At 36.6% G+C, this 18,220-nt stretch overlaps 1 protein-coding gene across 2 annotated transcripts in view; it reads right to left on the bottom strand.

Annotated features, from left to right (window-relative positions):
• LOC145660169 (uncharacterized) overlaps positions 1-18,220 on the bottom strand; it is a 283,557-nt gene that overhangs the window by 119,645 nt on the left and 145,692 nt on the right. The window lies entirely within an intron of this gene.

The following is an 18,220-nucleotide window of genomic DNA, read 5'->3' as shown; positions in this document are numbered from 1 at the left end:
CATCTTCAACAATTCATCTCCCATCCCCAGTGAGAGTATGGTCCTCAGTGCTGTCAGAATTCTGCTGAGCACTCGGCTCTCAAACATCAGTGATTCTGTGAAAGTTCTGAGCGATTCCTATGAGAGTATGTTTTGCTAATTCCAATTTGCAACTCCATACATACACTGCTGGTGTGCCTCTTTTGGAAATCAGAATTTTGTTGTGCCAGACAAAAAGTACATTTGCTCTGTTTCACAGAAATTTCAGACACATCCTATGCCGTCATCTTCACATTCAGTCTCAGTAACATCAGCATGCCAAACAGCACTGAACTTAGGAACTCCACCATCAGCCAAGTGGAGAGCTCCATCAACAAAGCAGTGAGTGTACATTACAAACTGCCTTGACGAACACATTCTTCTGGTCATAAAATGCTCCTTTATTTGCTACCATTTTCTCATTTAAAAAATTTCACAGTTGCATCTTACAAAAAGAGTAACATATAAATCCATGCTGCTAATCAGTGTTCTATTGAAAATTCTTACCATAAAATTGTTTTCCTTCACAAGTACGGCTTGTAGCAACACTAAAAACACAGCCAGATGATGCTTCTGTAAAGATCAGTTAAAATGCGTTGTTGCAAAGAACCAAATTTTGATATCAGATCAATAAAAATATACAGCAATGGACTTCTGTATGATACTCGGGACAAAATGTTTTGGCAAAGCTTGGCAATGTTAAAATAGCTTAACAAGTATCCTTGTTCCAATTGTTCATATTGATTAAAGTATTTCCAGTGTCTTACAAGGAAAACTTTTCAATAAGCTTGACTTACTAAGTTCCATCAATAAATGTTGTGTAAAACAATGTGTTACTTTCAGTTAAAACCTGAAAATATGATTTGTCTCCAGCTAAACACACTTGTAAATGAACCCAACGCAAGTCCGATTGAACCGCAGAGTTCTACTTGCACGTAAGTTTAGATAATTACAGAATCCTGCTTGAAAATTATGTTTTGAACTTCTTGTCCTTCAAGAGTTAGGTGTATTACAACTATCTTGGTGTCTTGGCTTTTGTTTAGCAAAATATCAGCCAATCAAATTCAAGGGAATATGGAGTATACCTTCCAAAATGGAGATACCAGAATACCAGTCAGCTACCTCAATGAGCTCCAAATACTGTTGGGTATGTTACAACATCTAAAATAATTTTTGTTCCTGACATCTGATTTCAAATTCCCGCATGTGTTATGAACTTCCCCTGACATTACATGTGATTTTATTTTTTACAGAATCATCTATAACAGTTTCACCAACAAGTAAAAGCACATCAGTGGTTACACCGACTGCTACTCCATCTACAATGTAGGTTCTGTTTTAGATGAATGATTAAAAGACATTGATTTATTACAAATTGTCATTGAAAGAGATTTACCATTATGAATTTCCTCTCTAGACTTGGTTCAGCTGTGGTCAACACCAGGCTCATCTGCAACAATTCATCTCCCATCCCCAGTGAGAGTATGGTCCTCAGTGCTGTCAGAATTCTGCTGAGCACTCGGCTCTCAAACATCAGTGATTCTGTGAACGTTCTGAGCGGGTCCTATGAGAGTATGTTTTGCTAATTCCAATTTGCAACTCCATACATACACTGCTTGTGTGCCTCTTTGGGAAATCAGAATTTTGTTGTGCCAGACAAAAAGTACATTTGCTCTGTTTCACAGAAATTTCAGACACATCCTATGCCGTCATCTTCACATTCAGTCTCAGTAACATCAGCATGCCAAACAGCACTGAACTTAGGAACTCCACCGTCAGCCAAGTGCAGAGCTCCATCAACAAAGCAGTGAGTGTACATTACAAACTGCCTTGACGAACACATTCTTCTTGTCATAAAATGCTCCTTTATTTGCTACCATTTTCTCATTTAAAAATATTCACAGTTGCATCTTACAAAAAGAGTAACATATAAATCCATGCTGCTAATCAGTGTTCTATTGAAAATTCTTACCATAAAATTGTTTTCCTTCACAAGTACGGCTTGTAGCAACACTAAAAACACAGCCAGATGATGCTTCTGTAAAGATCAGTTAAAATGCGTTGTTGCAAAGAACCAAATTTTGATATCAGATCAATAAAAATATACAGCAATGGACTTCTGTATGATACTCGGGACAAAATGTTTTGGCAAAGCTTGGCAATGTTAAAATAGCTTAACAAGTATCCCTGTTCCAATTGTTCATATTGATTAAAGTATTTCCAGTGTCTTACAAGGAAAACTTTTCAATAAGCTTGATTTACTAAGTTCCATCAATAAATGTTGTGTAAAACAATGTGTTACTTTCAGTTAAAACCTGAAAATATGATTTGTCTCCAGCTAAACACACTTGTAAATGAACCCAACGCAAGTCCGATTGAACCGCAGAGTTCTACTTGCACGTAAGTTTAGATAATTACAGAATCCTGCTTGAAAATTATGTTTTGAACTTCTTGTCCTTCAAGAGTTAGGTGTATTACAACTATCTTGGTGTCTTGGCTTTTGTTTAGCAAAATATCAGCCAATCAAATTCAAGGGAATATGGAGTATACCTTCCAAAATGGAGATACCAGAATACCAGTCAGCTACCTCAATGAGCTCCAAATACTGTTGGGTATGTTACAACATCTAAAATAATTTTTGTTCCTGACATCTGATTTCAAATTCTCGCATGTGTTATGAACTTCCCCTGACATTACATGTGATTTTATTTTTTACAGAATCATCTATAACAGTTTCACCAACAAGTAAAAGCACATCAGTGGTTACACCGACTGCTACTCCATCTACAATGTAGGTTCTGTTTTAGATGAATGATTAAAAGACATTGATTTATTACAAATTGTCATTGAAAGAGATTTACCATTATGAATTTCCTCTCTAGACTTGGTTCAGCTGTGGTCAACACCAGGCTCATCTGCAACAATTCATCTCCCATCCCCAGTGAGAGTATGGTCCTCAGTGCTGTCAGAATTCTGCTGAGCACTCGGCTCTCAAACATCAGTGATTCTGTGAACGTTCTGAGCGGTTCATATGAGAGTATGTTTTGCTAATTCCAATTTGCAACTCCATACATACACTGCTTGTGTGCCTCTTTGGGAAATCAGAATTTTGTTGTGCCAGACAAAAAGTACATTTGCTCTGTTTCACAGAAATTTCAGACACATCCTATGCCGTCATCTTCACATTCAGTCTCAGTAACATCAGCATGCCAAACAGCACTGAACTTAGGAACTCCACCGTCAGCCAAGTGCAGAGCTCCATCAACAAAGCAGTGAGTGTACATTACAAACTGCCTTGACGAACACATTCTTCTTGTCATAAAATGCTCCTTTATTTGCTACCATTTTCTCATTTAAAAATATTCACAGTTGCATCTTACAAAAAGAGTAACATATAAATCCATGCTGCTAATCAGTGTTCTATTGAAAATTCTTACCATAAAATTGTTTTCCTTCACAAGTACGGCTTGTAGCAACACTAAAAACACAGCCAGATGATGCTTCTGTAAAGATCAGTTAAAATGCGTTGTTGCAAAGAACCAAATTTTGATATCAGATCAATAAAAATATACAGCAATGGACTTCTGTATGATACTCGGGACAAAATGTTTTGGCAAAGCTTGGCAATGTTAAAATAGCTTAACAAGTATCCCTGTTCCAATTGTTCATATTGATTAAAGTATTTCCAGTGTCTTACAAGGAAAACTTTTCAATAAGCTTGATTTACTAAGTTCCATCAATAAATGTTGTGTAAAACAATGTGTTACTTTCAGTTAAAACCTGAAAATATAATTTTTCTCCAGCTAAACACACTTGTAAATGAACCCAACGCAAGTCCGATTGAACCGCAGAGTTCTACTTGCACGTAAGTGTAGATAATTACAGAATCCTGCTTGAAAATTATGTTTTGAACTTCTTATCCTTCAAGAGTTAGGTGTATTACAACTATCTTGGTGTCTTGGCTTTTGTTTAGCAAAATATCAGCCAATCAAATTCAAGGGAATATGGAGTATACCTTCCAAAATGGAGATACCAGAATACCAGTCAGCTACCTCAATGAGCTCCAAATACTGTTGGGTATGTTACAACATCTAAAATAATTTTTGTTCCTGACATCTGATTTCAAATTCCCGCATGTGTTATGAACTTCCCCTGACATTACATGTGATTTTATTTTTTACAGAATCATCTATAACAGTTTCACCAACAAGTAAAAGCACATCAGTGGTTACACCGACTGCTACTCCATCTACAATGTAGGTTCTGTTTTAGATGAATGATTAAAAGACATTGATTTATTACAAATTGTCATTGAAAGAGATTTACCATTATGAATTTCCTCTCTAGACTTGGTTCAGCTGTGGTCAACACCAGGCTCATCTGCAACAATTCATCTCCCATCCCCAGTGAGAGTATGGTCCTCAGTGCTGTCAGAATTCTGCTGAGCACTCGGCTCTCAAACATCAGTGATTCTGTGAACGTTCTGAGCGGTTCCTATGAGAGTATGTTTTGCTAATTCCAATTTGCAACTCCATACATACACTGCTTGTGTGCCTCTTTGGGAAATCAGAATTTTGTTGTGCCAGACAAAAAGTACATTTGCTCTGTTTCACAGAAATTTCAGACACATCCTATGCCGTCATCTTCACATTCAGTCTCAGTAACATCAGCATGCCAAACAGCACTGAACTTAGGAACTCCACCGTCAGCCAAGTGCAGAGCTCCATCAACAAAGCAGTGAGTGTACATTACAAACTGCCTTGACGAACACATTCTTCTTGTCATAAAATGCTCCTTTATTTGCTACCATTTTCTCATTTAAAAATATTCACAGTTGCATCTTACAAAAAGAGTAACATATAAATCCATGCTGCTAATCAGTGTTCTATTGAAAATTCTTACCATAAAATTGTTTTCCTTCACAAGTACGGCTTGTAGCAACACTAAAAACACAGCCAGATGATGCTTCTGTAAAGATCAGTTAAAATGCGTTGTTGCAAAGAACCAAATTTTGATATCAGATCAATAAAAATATACAGCAATGGACTTCTGTATGATACTCGGGACAAAATGTTTTGGCAAAGCTTGGCAATGTTAAAATAGCTTAACAAGTATCCCTGTTCCAATTGTTCATATTGATTAAAGTATTTCCAGTGTCTTACAAGGAAAACTTTTCAATAAGCTTGATTTACTAAGTTCCATCAATAAATGTTGTGTAAAACAATGTGTTACTTTCAGTTAAAACCTGAAAATATGATTTGTCTCCAGCTAAACACACTTGTAAATGAACCCAACGCAAGTCCGATTGAACCGCAGAGTTCTACTTGCACGTAAGTTTAGATAATTACAGAATCCTGCTTGAAAATTATGTTTTGAACTTCTTGTCCTTCAAGAGTTAGGTGTATTACAACTATCTTGGTGTCTTGGCTTTTGTTTAGCAAAATATCAGCCAATCAAATTCAAGGGAATATGGAGTATACCTTCCAAAATGGAGATACCAGAATACCAGTCAGCTACCTCAATGAGCTCCAAATACTGTTGGGTATGTTACAACATCTAAAATAATTTTTGTTCCTGACATCTGATTTCAAATTCTCGCATGTGTTATGAACTTCCCCTGACATTACATGTGATTTTATTTTTTACAGAATCATCTATAACAGTTTCACCAACAAGTAAAAGCACATCAGTGGTTACACCGACTGCTACTCCATCTACAATGTAGGTTCTGTTTTAGATGAATGATTAAAAGACATTGATTTATTACAAATTGTCATTGAAAGAGATTTACCATTATGAATTTCCTCTCTAGACTTGGTTCAGCTGTGGTCAACACCAGGCTCATCTGCAACAATTCATCTCCCATCCCCAGTGAGAGTATGGTCCTCAGTGCTGTCAGAATTCTGCTGAGCACTCGGCTCTCAAACATCAGTGATTCTGTGAACGTTCTGAGCGGTTCATATGAGAGTATGTTTTGCTAATTCCAATTTGCAACTCCATACATACACTGCTTGTGTGCCTCTTTGGGAAATCAGAATTTTGTTGTGCCAGACAAAAAGTACATTTGCTCTGTTTCACAGAAATTTCAGACACATCCTATGCCGTCATCTTCACATTCAGTCTCAGTAACATCAGCATGCCAAACAGCACTGAACTTAGGAACTCCACCGTCAGCCAAGTGCAGAGCTCCATCAACAAAGCAGTGAGTGTACATTACAAACTGCCTTGACGAACACATTCTTCTTGTCATAAAATGCTCCTTTATTTGCTACCATTTTCTCATTTAAAAATATTCACAGTTGCATCTTACAAAAAGAGTAACATATAAATCCATGCTGCTAATCAGTGTTCTATTGAAAATTCTTACCATAAAATTGTTTTCCTTCACAAGTACGGCTTGTAGCAACACTAAAAACACAGCCAGATGATGCTTCTGTAAAGATCAGTTAAAATGCGTTGTTGCAAAGAACCAAATTTTGATATCAGATCAATAAAAATATACAGCAATGGACTTCTGTATGATACTCGGGACAAAATGTTTTGGCAAAGCTTGGCAATGTTAAAATAGCTTAACAAGTATCCCTGTTCCAATTGTTCATATTGATTAAAGTATTTCCAGTGTCTTACAAGGAAAACTTTTCAATAAGCTTGATTTACTAAGTTCCATCAATAAATGTTGTGTAAAACAATGTGTTACTTTCAGTTAAAACCTGAAAATATAATTTTTCTCCAGCTAAACACACTTGTAAATGAACCCAACGCAAGTCCGATTGAACCGCAGAGTTCTACTTGCACGTAAGTGTAGATAATTACAGAATCCTGCTTGAAAATTATGTTTTGAACTTCTTATCCTTCAAGAGTTAGGTGTATTACAACTATCTTGGTGTCTTGGCTTTTGTTTAGCAAAATATCAGCCAATCAAATTCAAGGGAATATGGAGTATACCTTCCAAAATGGAGATACCAGAATACCAGTCAGCTACCTCAATGAGCTCCAAATACTGTTGGGTATGTTACAACATCTAAAATAATTTTTGTTGCTGACATCTGGTTTCAAATTCCGGCATGTGTTATGAACTTCCCCTGACATTACATGTGATTTTATTTTTTACAGAATCATCTATAACAGTTTCACCAACAAGTAAAAGCACATCAGTGGTTACACCGACTGCTACTCCATCTACAATGTAGGTTCTGTTTTAGATGAATGATTAAAAGACATTGATTTATTACAAATTGTCATTGAAAGAGATTTACCATTATGAATTTCCTCTCTAGACTTGGTTCAGCTGTGGTCAACACCAGGCTCATCTTCAACAATTCATCTCCCATCCCCAGTGAGAGTATGGTCCTCAGTGCTGTCAGAATTCTGCTGAGCACTCGGCTCTCAAACATCAGTGATTCTGTGAACGTTCTGAGCGGTTCATATGAGAGTATGTTTTGCTAATTCCAATTTGCAACTCCATACATACACTGCTTGTGTGCCTCTTTGGGAAATCAGAATTTTGTTGTGCCAGACAAAAAGTACATTTGCTCTGTTTCACAGAAATTTCAGACACATCCTATGCCGTCATCTTCACATTCAGTCTCAGTAACATCAGCATGCCAAACAGCACTGAACTTAGGAACTCCACCGTCAGCCAAGTGCAGAGCTCCATCAACAAAGCAGTGAGTGTACATTACAAACTGCCTTGACGAACACATTCTTCTTGTCATAAAATGCTCCTTTATTTGCTACCATTTTCTCATTTAAAAATATTCACAGTTGCATCTTACAAAAAGAGTAACATATAAATCCATGCTGCTAATCAGTGTTCTATTGAAAATTCTTACCATAAAATTGTTTTCCTTCACAAGTACGGCTTGTAGCAACACTAAAAACACAGCCAGATGATGCTTCTGTAAAGATCAGTTAAAATGCGTTGTTGCAAAGAACCAAATTTTGATATCAGATCAATAAAAATATACAGCAATGGACTTCTGTATGATACTCGGGACAAAATGTTTTGGCAAAGCTTGGCAATGTTAAAATAGCTTAACAAGTATCCCTGTTCCAATTGTTCATATTGATTAAAGTATTTCCAGTGTCTTACAAGGAAAACTTTTCAATAAGCTTGATTTACTAAGTTCCATCAATAAATGTTGTGTAAAACAATGTGTTACTTTCAGTTAAAACCTGAAAATATAATTTTTCTCCAGCTAAACACACTTGTAAATGAACCCAACGCAAGTCCGATTGAACCGCAGAGTTCTACTTGCACGTAAGTGTAGATAATTACAGAATCCTGCTTGAAAATTATGTTTTGAACTTCTTATCCTTCAAGAGTTAGGTGTATTACAACTATCTTGGTGTCTTGGCTTTTGTTTAGCAAAATATCAGCCAATCAAATTCAAGGGAATATGGAGTATACCTTCCAAAATGGAGATACCAGAATACCAGTCAGCTACCTCAATGAGCTCCAAATACTGTTGGGTATGTTACAACATCTAAAATAATTTTTGTTGCTGACATCTGGTTTCAAATTCCGGCATGTGTTATGAACTTCCCCTGACATTACATGTGATTTTATTTTTTACAGAATCATCTATAACAGTTTCACCAACAAGTAAAAGCACATCAGTGGTTACACCGACTGCTACTCCATCTACAATGTAGGTTCTGTTTTAGATGAATGATTAAAAGACATTGATTTATTACAAATTGTCATTGAAAGAGATTTACCATTATGAATTTCCTCTCTAGACTTGGTTCAGCTGTGGTCAACACCAGGCTCATCTTCAACAATTCATCTCCCATCCCCAGTGAGAGTATGGTCCTCAGTGCTGTCAGAATTCTGCTGAGCACTCGGCTCTCAAACATCAGTGATTCTGTGAAAGTTCTGAGCGATTCCTATGAGAGTATGTTTTGCTAATTCCAATTTGCAACTCCATACATACACTGCTGGTGTGCCTCTTTTGGAAATCAGAATTTTGTTGTGCCAGACAAAAAGTACATTTGCTCTGTTTCACAGAAATTTCAGACACATCCTATGCCGTCATCTTCACATTCAGTCTCAGTAACATCAGCATGCCAAACAGCACTGAACTTAGGAACTCCACCATCAGCCAAGTGGAGAGCTCCATCAACAAAGCAGTGAGTGTACATTACAAACTGCCTTGACGAACACATTCTTCTGGTCATAAAATGCTCCTTTATTTGCTACCATTTTCTCATTTAAAAAAATTCACAGTTGCATCTTACAAAAAGAGTAACATATAAATCCATGCTGCTAATCAGTGTTCTATTGAAAATTCTTACCATAAAATTGTTTTCCTTCACAAGTACGGCTTGTAGCAACACTAAAAACACAGCCAGATGATGCTTCTGTAAAGATCAGTTAAAATGCGTTGTTGCAAAGAACCAAATTTTGATATCAGATCAATAAAAATATACAGCAATGGACTTCTGTATGATACTCGGGACAAAATGTTTTGGCAAAGCTTGGCAATGTTAAAATAGCTTAACAAGTATCCCTGTTCCAATTGTTCATATTGATTAAAGTATTTCCAGTGTCTTACAAGGAAAACTTTTCAATAAGCTTGATTTACTAAGTTCCATCAATAAATGTTGTGTAAAACAATGTGTTACTTTCAGTTAAAACCTGAAAATATGATTTGTCTCCAGCTAAACACACTTGTAAATGAACCCAACGCAAGTCCGATTGAACCGCAGAGTTCTACTTGCACGTAAGTGTAGATATTTACAGAATCCTGCTTGAAAATTATGTTTTGAACTTTTTATCCTTCAAGAGTTAGGTGTATTACAACTATCTTGGTGTCTTGGCTTTTGTTTAGCAAAATATCAGCCAATCAAATTCAAGGGAATATGGAGTATACCTTCCAAAATGGAGATACCAGAATACCAGTCAGCTACCTCAATGAGCTCCAAATACTGTTGGGTATGTTACAACATCTAAAATAATTTTTGTTCCTGACATCTGGTTTCAAATTCCGGCATGTGTTATGAACTTCCCCTGACATTACATGTGATTTTATTTTTTACAGAATCATCTATAACAGTTTCACCAACAAGTAAAAGCACATCAGTGGTTACACCGACTGCTACTCCATCTACAATGTAGGTTCTGTTTTAGATGAATGATTAAAAGACATTGATTTATTACAAATTGTCATTGAAAGAGATTTACCATTACGAATTTCCTCTCTAGACTTGGTTCAGCTGTGGTCAACACCAGGCTCATCTTCAACAATTCATCTCCCATCCCCAGTGAGAGTATGGTCCTCAGTGCTGTCAGAATTCTGCTGAGCACTCGGCTCTCAAACATCAGTGATTCTGTGAAAGTTCTGAGCGATTCCTATGAGAGTATGTTTTGCTAATTCCAATTTGCAACTCCATACATACACTGCTGGTGTGCCTCTTTTGGAAATCAGAATTTTGTTGTGCCAGACAAAAAGTACATTTGCTCTGTTTCACAGAAATTTCAGACACATCCTATGCCGTCATCTTCACATTCAGTCTCAGTAACATCAGCATGCCAAACAGCACTGAACTTAGGAACTCCACCATCAGCCAAGTGGAGAGCTCCATCAACAAAGCAGTGAGTGTACATTACAAACTGCCTTGACGAACACATTCTTCTGGTCATAAAATGCTCCTTTATTTGCTACCATTTTCTCATTTAAAAAATTTCACAGTTGCATCTTACAAAAAGAGTAACATATAAATCCATGCTGCTAATCAGTGTTCTATTGAAAATTCTTACCATAAAATTGTTTTCCTTCACAAGTACGGCTTGTAGCAACACTAAAAACACAGCCAGATGATGCTTCTGTAAAGATCAGTTAAAATGCGTTGTTGCAAAGAACCAAATTTTGATATCAGATCAATAAAAATATACAGCAATGGACTTCTGTATGATACTCGGGACAAAATGTTTTGGCAAAGCTTGGCAATGTTAAAATAGCTTAACAAGTATCCTTGTTCCAATTGTTCATATTGATTAAAGTATTTCCAGTGTCTTACAAGGAAAACTTTTCAATAAGCTTGACTTACTAAGTTCCATCAATAAATGTTGTGTAAAACAATGTGTTACTTTCAGTTAAAACCTGAAAATATGATTTGTCTCCAGCTAAACACACTTGTAAATGAACCCAACGCAAGTCCGATTGAACCGCAGAGTTCTACTTGCACGTAAGTTTAGATAATTACAGAATCCTGCTTGAAAATTATGTTTTGAACTTCTTGTCCTTCAAGAGTTAGGTGTATTACAACTATCTTGGTGTCTTGGCTTTTGTTTAGCAAAATATCAGCCAATCAAATTCAAGGGAATATGGAGTATACCTTCCAAAATGGAGATACCAGAATACCAGTCAGCTACCTCAATGAGCTCCAAATACTGTTGGGTATGTTACAACATCTAAAATAATTTTTGTTCCTGACATCTGATTTCAAATTCCCGCATGTGTTATGAACTTCCCCTGACATTACATGTGATTTTATTTTTTACAGAATCATCTATAACAGTTTCACCAACAAGTAAAAGCACATCAGTGGTTACACCGACTGCTACTCCATCTACAATGTAGGTTCTGTTTTAGATGAATGATTAAAAGACATTGATTTATTACAAATTGTCATTGAAAGAGATTTACCATTATGAATTTCCTCTCTAGACTTGGTTCAGCTGTGGTCAACACCAGGCTCATCTGCAACAATTCATCTCCCATCCCCAGTGAGAGTATGGTCCTCAGTGCTGTCAGAATTCTGCTGAGCACTCGGCTCTCAAACATCAGTGATTCTGTGAACGTTCTGAGCGGTTCCTATGAGAGTATGTTTTGCTAATTCCAATTTGCAACTCCATACATACACTGCTTGTGTGCCTCTTTGGGAAATCAGAATTTTGTTGTGCCAGACAAAAAGTACATTTGCTCTGTTTCACAGAAATTTCAGACACATCCTATGCCGTCATCTTCACATTCAGTCTCAGTAACATCAGCATGCCAAACAGCACTGAACTTAGGAACTCCACCGTCAGCCAAGTGCAGAGCTCCATCAACAAAGCAGTGAGTGTACATTACAAACTGCCTTGACGAACACATTCTTCTTGTCATAAAATGCTCCTTTATTTGCTACCATTTTCTCATTTAAAAATATTCACAGTTGCATCTTACAAAAAGAGTAACATATAAATCCATGCTGCTAATCAGTGTTCTATTGAAAATTCTTACCATAAAATTGTTTTCCTTCACAAGTACGGCTTGTAGCAACACTAAAAACACAGCCAGATGATGCTTCTGTAAAGATCAGTTAAAATGCGTTGTTGCAAAGAACCAAATTTTGATATCAGATCAATAAAAATATACAGCAATGGACTTCTGTATGATACTCGGGACAAAATGTTTTGGCAAAGCTTGGCAATGTTAAAATAGCTTAACAAGTATCCCTGTTCCAATTGTTCATATTGATTAAAGTATTTCCAGTGTCTTACAAGGAAAACTTTTCAATAAGCTTGATTTACTAAGTTCCATCAATAAATGTTGTGTAAAACAATGTGTTACTTTCAGTTAAAACCTGAAAATATAATTTGTCTCCAGCTAAACACACTTGTAAATGAACCCAACGCAAGTCCGATTGAACCGCAGAGTTCTACTTGCACGTAAGTGTAGATAATTACAGAATCCTGCTTGAAAATTATGTTTTGAACTTCTTATCCTTCAAGAGTTAGGTGTATTACAACTATCTTGGTGTCTTGGCTTTTGTTTAGCAAAATATCAGCCAATCAAATTCAAGGGAATATGGAGTATACCTTCCAAAATGGAGATACCAGAATACCAGTCAGCTACCTCAATGAGCTCCAAATACTGTTGGGTATGTTACAACATCTAAAATAATTTTTGTTCCTGACATCTGGTTTCAAATTCCGGCATGTGTTATGAACTTCCCCTGACATTACATGTGATTTTATTTTTTACAGAATCATCTATAACAGTTTCACCAACAAGTAAAAGCACATCAGTGGTTACACCGACTGCTACTCCATCTACAATGTAGGTTCTGTTTTAGATGAATGATTAAAAGACATTGATTTATTACAAATTGTCATTGAAAGAGATTTACCATTACGAATTTCCTCTCTAGACTTGGTTCAGCTGTGGTCAACACCAGGCTCATCTTCAACAATTCATCTCCCATCCCCAGTGAGAGTATGGTCCTCAGTGCTGTCAGAATTCTGCTGAGCACTCGGCTCTCAAACATCAGTGATTCTGTGAAAGTTCTGAGCGATTCCTATGAGAGTATGTTTTGCTAATTCCAATTTGCAACTCCATACATACACTGCTGGTGTGCCTCTTTTGGAAATCAGAATTTTGTTGTGCCAGACAAAAAGTACATTTGCTCTGTTTCACAGAAATTTCAGACACATCCTATGCCGTCATCTTCACATTCAGTCTCAGTAACATCAGCATGCCAAACAGCACTGAACTTAGGAACTCCACCATCAGCCAAGTGGAGAGCTCCATCAACAAAGCAGTGAGTGTACATTACAAACTGCCTTGACGAACACATTCTTCTGGTCATAAAATGCTCCTTTATTTGCTACCATTTTCTCATTTAAAAAATTTCACAGTTGCATCTTACAAAAAGAGTAACATATAAATCCATGCTGCTAATCAGTGTTCTATTGAAAATTCTTACCATAAAATTGTTTTCCTTCACAAGTACGGCTTGTAGCAACACTAAAAACACAGCCAGATGATGCTTCTGTAAAGATCAGTTAAAATGCGTTGTTGCAAAGAACCAAATTTTGATATCAGATCAATAAAAATATACAGCAATGGACTTCTGTATGATACTCGGGACAAAATGTTTTGGCAAAGCTTGGCAATGTTAAAATAGCTTAACAAGTATCCTTGTTCCAATTGTTCATATTGATTAAAGTATTTCCAGTGTCTTACAAGGAAAACTTTTCAATAAGCTTGACTTACTAAGTTCCATCAATAAATGTTGTGTAAAACAATGTGTTACTTTCAGTTAAAACCTGAAAATATGATTTGTCTCCAGCTAAACACACTTGTAAATGAACCCAACGCAAGTCCGATTGAACCGCAGAGTTCTACTTGCACGTAAGTTTAGATAATTACAGAATCCTGCTTGAAAATTATGTTTTGAACTTCTTGTCCTTCAAGAGTTAGGTGTATTACAACTATCTTGGTGTCTTGGCTTTTGTTTAGCAAAATATCAGCCAATCAAATTCAAGGGAATATGGAGTATACCTTCCAAAATGGAGATACCAGAATACCAGTCAGCTACCTCAATGAGCTCCAAATACTGTTGGGTATGTTACAACATCTAAAATAATTTTTGTTGCTGACATCTGGTTTCAAATTCCGGCATGTGTTATGAACTTCCCCTGACATTACATGTGATTTTATTTTTTACAGAATCATCTATAACAGTTTCACCAACAAGTAAAAGCACATCAGTGGTTACACCGACTGCTACTCCATCTACAATGTAGGTTCTGTTTTAGATGAATGATTAAAAGACATTGATTTATTACAAATTGTCATTGAAAGAGATTTACCATTATGAATTTCCTCTCTAGACTTGGTTCAGCTGTGGTCAACACCAGGCTCATCTTCAACAATTCATCTCCCATCCCCAGTGAGAGTATGGTCCTCAGTGCTGTCAGAATTCTGCTGAGCACTCGGCTCTCAAACATCAGTGATTCTGTGAAAGTTCTGAGCGATTCCTATGAGAGTATGTTTTGCTAATTCCAATTTGCAACTCCATACATACACTGCTGGTGTGCCTCTTTTGGAAATCAGAATTTTGTTGTGCCAGACAAAAAGTACATTTGCTCTGTTTCACAGAAATTTCAGACACATCCTATGCCGTCATCTTCACATTCAGTCTCAGTAACATCAGCATGCCAAACAGCACTGAACTTAGGAACTCCACCATCAGCCAAGTGGAGAGCTCCATCAACAAAGCAGTGAGTGTACATTACAAACTGCCTTGACGAACACATTCTTCTGGTCATAAAATGCTCCTTTATTTGCTACCATTTTCTCATTTAAAAAGATTCACAGTTGCATCTTACAAAAAGAGTAACATATAAATCCATGCTGCTAATCAGTGTTCTATTGAAAATTCTTACCATAAAATTGTTTTCCTTCACAAGTACGGCTTGTAGCAACACTAAAAACACAGCCAGATGATGCTTCTGTAAAGATCAGTTAAAATGCGTTGTTGCAAAGAACCAAATTTTGATATCAGATCAATAAAAATATACAGCAATGGACTTCTGTATGATACTCGGGACAAAATGTTTTGGCAAAGCTTGGCAATGTTAAAATAGCTTAACAAGTATCCCTGTTCCAATTGTTCATATTGATTAAAGTATTTCCAGTGTCTTACAAGGAAAACTTTTCAATAAGCTTGATTTACTAAGTTCCATCAATAAATGTTGTGTAAAACAATGTGTTACTTTCAGTTAAAACCTGAAAATATGATTTGTCTCCAGCTAAACACACTTGTAAATGAACCCAACGCAAGTCCGATTGAACCGCAGAGTTCTACTTGCACGTAAGTGTAGATATTTACAGAATCCTGCTTGAAAATTATGTTTTGAACTTTTTATCCTTCAAGAGTTAGGTGTATTACAACTATCTTGGTGTCTTGGCTTTTGTTTAGCAAAATATCAGCCAATCAAATTCAAGGGAATATGGAGTATACCTTCCAAAATGGAGATACCAGAATACCAGTCAGCTACCTCAATGAGCTCCAAATACTGTTGGGTATGTTACAACATCTAAAATAATTTTTGTTCCTGACATCTGGTTTCAAATTCCGGCATGTGTTATGAACTTCCCCTGACATTACATGTGATTTTATTTTTTACAGAATCATCTATAACAGTTTCACCAACAAGTAAAAGCACATCAGTGGTTACACCGACTGCTACTCCATCTACAATGTAGGTTCTGTTTTAGATGAATGATTAAAAGACATTGATTTATTACAAATTGTCATTGAAAGAGATTTACCATTACGAATTTCCTCTCTAGACTTGGTTCAGCTGTGGTCAACACCAGGCTCATCTTCAACAATTCATCTCCCATCCCCAGTGAGAGTATGGTCCTCAGTGCTGTCAGAATTCTGCTGAGCACTCGGCTCTCAAACATCAGTGATTCTGTGAAAGTTCTGAGCGATTCCTATGAGAGTATGTTTTGCTAATTCCAATTTGCAACTCCATACATACACTGCTGGTGTGCCTCTTTTGGAAATCAGAATTTTGTTGTGCCAGACAAAAAGTACATTTGCTCTGTTTCACAGAAATTTCAGACACATCCTATGCCGTCATCTTCACATTCAGTCTCAGTAACATCAGCATGCCAAACAGCACTGAACTTAGGAACTCCACCATCAGCCAAGTGGAGAGCTCCATCAACAAAGCAGTGAGTGTACATTACAAACTGCCTTGACGAACACATTCTTCTGGTCATAAAATGCTCCTTTATTTGCTACCATTTTCTCATTTAAAAAATTTCACAGTTGCATCTTACAAAAAGAGTAACATATAAATCCATGCTGCTAATCAGTGTTCTATTGAAAATTCTTACCATAAAATTGTTTTCCTTCACAAGTACGGCTTGTAGCAACACTAAAAACACAGCCAGATGATGCTTCTGTAAAGATCAGTTAAAATGCGTTGTTGCAAAGAACCAAATTTTGATATCAGATCAATAAAAATATACAGCAATGGACTTCTGTATGATACTCGGGACAAAATGTTTTGGCAAAGCTTGGCAATGTTAAAATAGCTTAACAAGTATCCTTGTTCCAATTGTTCATATTGATTAAAGTATTTCCAGTGTCTTACAAGGAAAACTTTTCAATAAGCTTGACTTACTAAGTTCCATCAATAAATGTTGTGTAAAACAATGTGTTACTTTCAGTTAAAACCTGAAAATATGATTTGTCTCCAGCTAAACACACTTGTAAATGAACCCAACGCAAGTCCGATTGAACCGCAGAGTTCTACTTGCACGTAAGTTTAGATAATTACAGAATCCTGCTTGAAAATTATGTTTTGAACTTCTTGTCCTTCAAGAGTTAGGTGTATTACAACTATCTTGGTGTCTTGGCTTTTGTTTAGCAAAATATCAGCCAATCAAATTCAAGGGAATATGGAGTATACCTTCCAAAATGGAGATACCAGAATACCAGTCAGCTACCTCAATGAGCTCCAAATACTGTTGGGTATGTTACAACATCTAAAATAATTTTTGTTGCTGACATCTGGTTTCAAATTCCGGCATGTGTTATGAACTTCCCCTGACATTACATGTGATTTTATTTTTTACAGAATCATCTATAACAGTTTCACCAACAAGTAAAAGCACATCAGTGGTTACACCGACTGCTACTCCATCTACAATGTAGGTTCTGTTTTAGATGAATGATTAAAAGACATTGATTTATTACAAATTGTCATTGAAAGAGATTTACCATTATGAATTTCCTCTCTAGACTTGGTTCAGCTGTGGTCAACACCAGGCTCATCTTCAACAATTCATCTCCCATCCCCAGTGAGAGTATGGTCCTCAGTGCTGTCAGAATTCTGCTGAGCACTCGGCTCTCAAACATCAGTGATTCTGTGAAAGTTCTGAGCGATTCCTATGAGAGTATGTTTTGCTAATTCCAATTTGCAACTCCATACATACACTGCTGGTGTGCCTCTTTTGGAAATCAGAATTTTGTTGTGCCAGACAAAAAGTACATTTGCTCTGTTTCACAGAAATTTCAGACACATCCTATGCCGTCATCTTCACATTCAGTCTCAGTAACATCAGCATGCCAAACAGCACTGAACTTAGGAACTCCACCATCAGCCAAGTGGAGAGCTCCATCAACAAAGCAGTGAGTGTACATTACAAACTGCCTTGACGAACACATTCTTCTGGTCATAAAATGCTCCTTTATTTGCTACCATTTTCTCATTTAAAAAGATTCACAGTTGCATCTTACAAAAAGAGTAACATATAAATCCATGCTGCTAATCAGTGTTCTATTGAAAATTCTTACCATAAAATTGTTTTCCTTCACAAGTACGGCTTGTAGCAACACTAAAAACACAGCCAGATGATGCTTCTGTAAAGATCAGTTAAAATGCGTTGTTGCAAAGAACCAAATTTTGATA

This window comes from Electrophorus electricus, chromosome 12 (assembly GCF_041902795.1).
Source record: "Electrophorus electricus isolate QZ-2024a chromosome 12, ASM4190279v1, whole genome shotgun sequence".
Taxonomy (NCBI): Eukaryota; Metazoa; Chordata; class Actinopteri; order Gymnotiformes; family Gymnotidae; genus Electrophorus; species Electrophorus electricus.
This window is presented reverse-complemented; position numbering and strand designations above follow the sequence as displayed.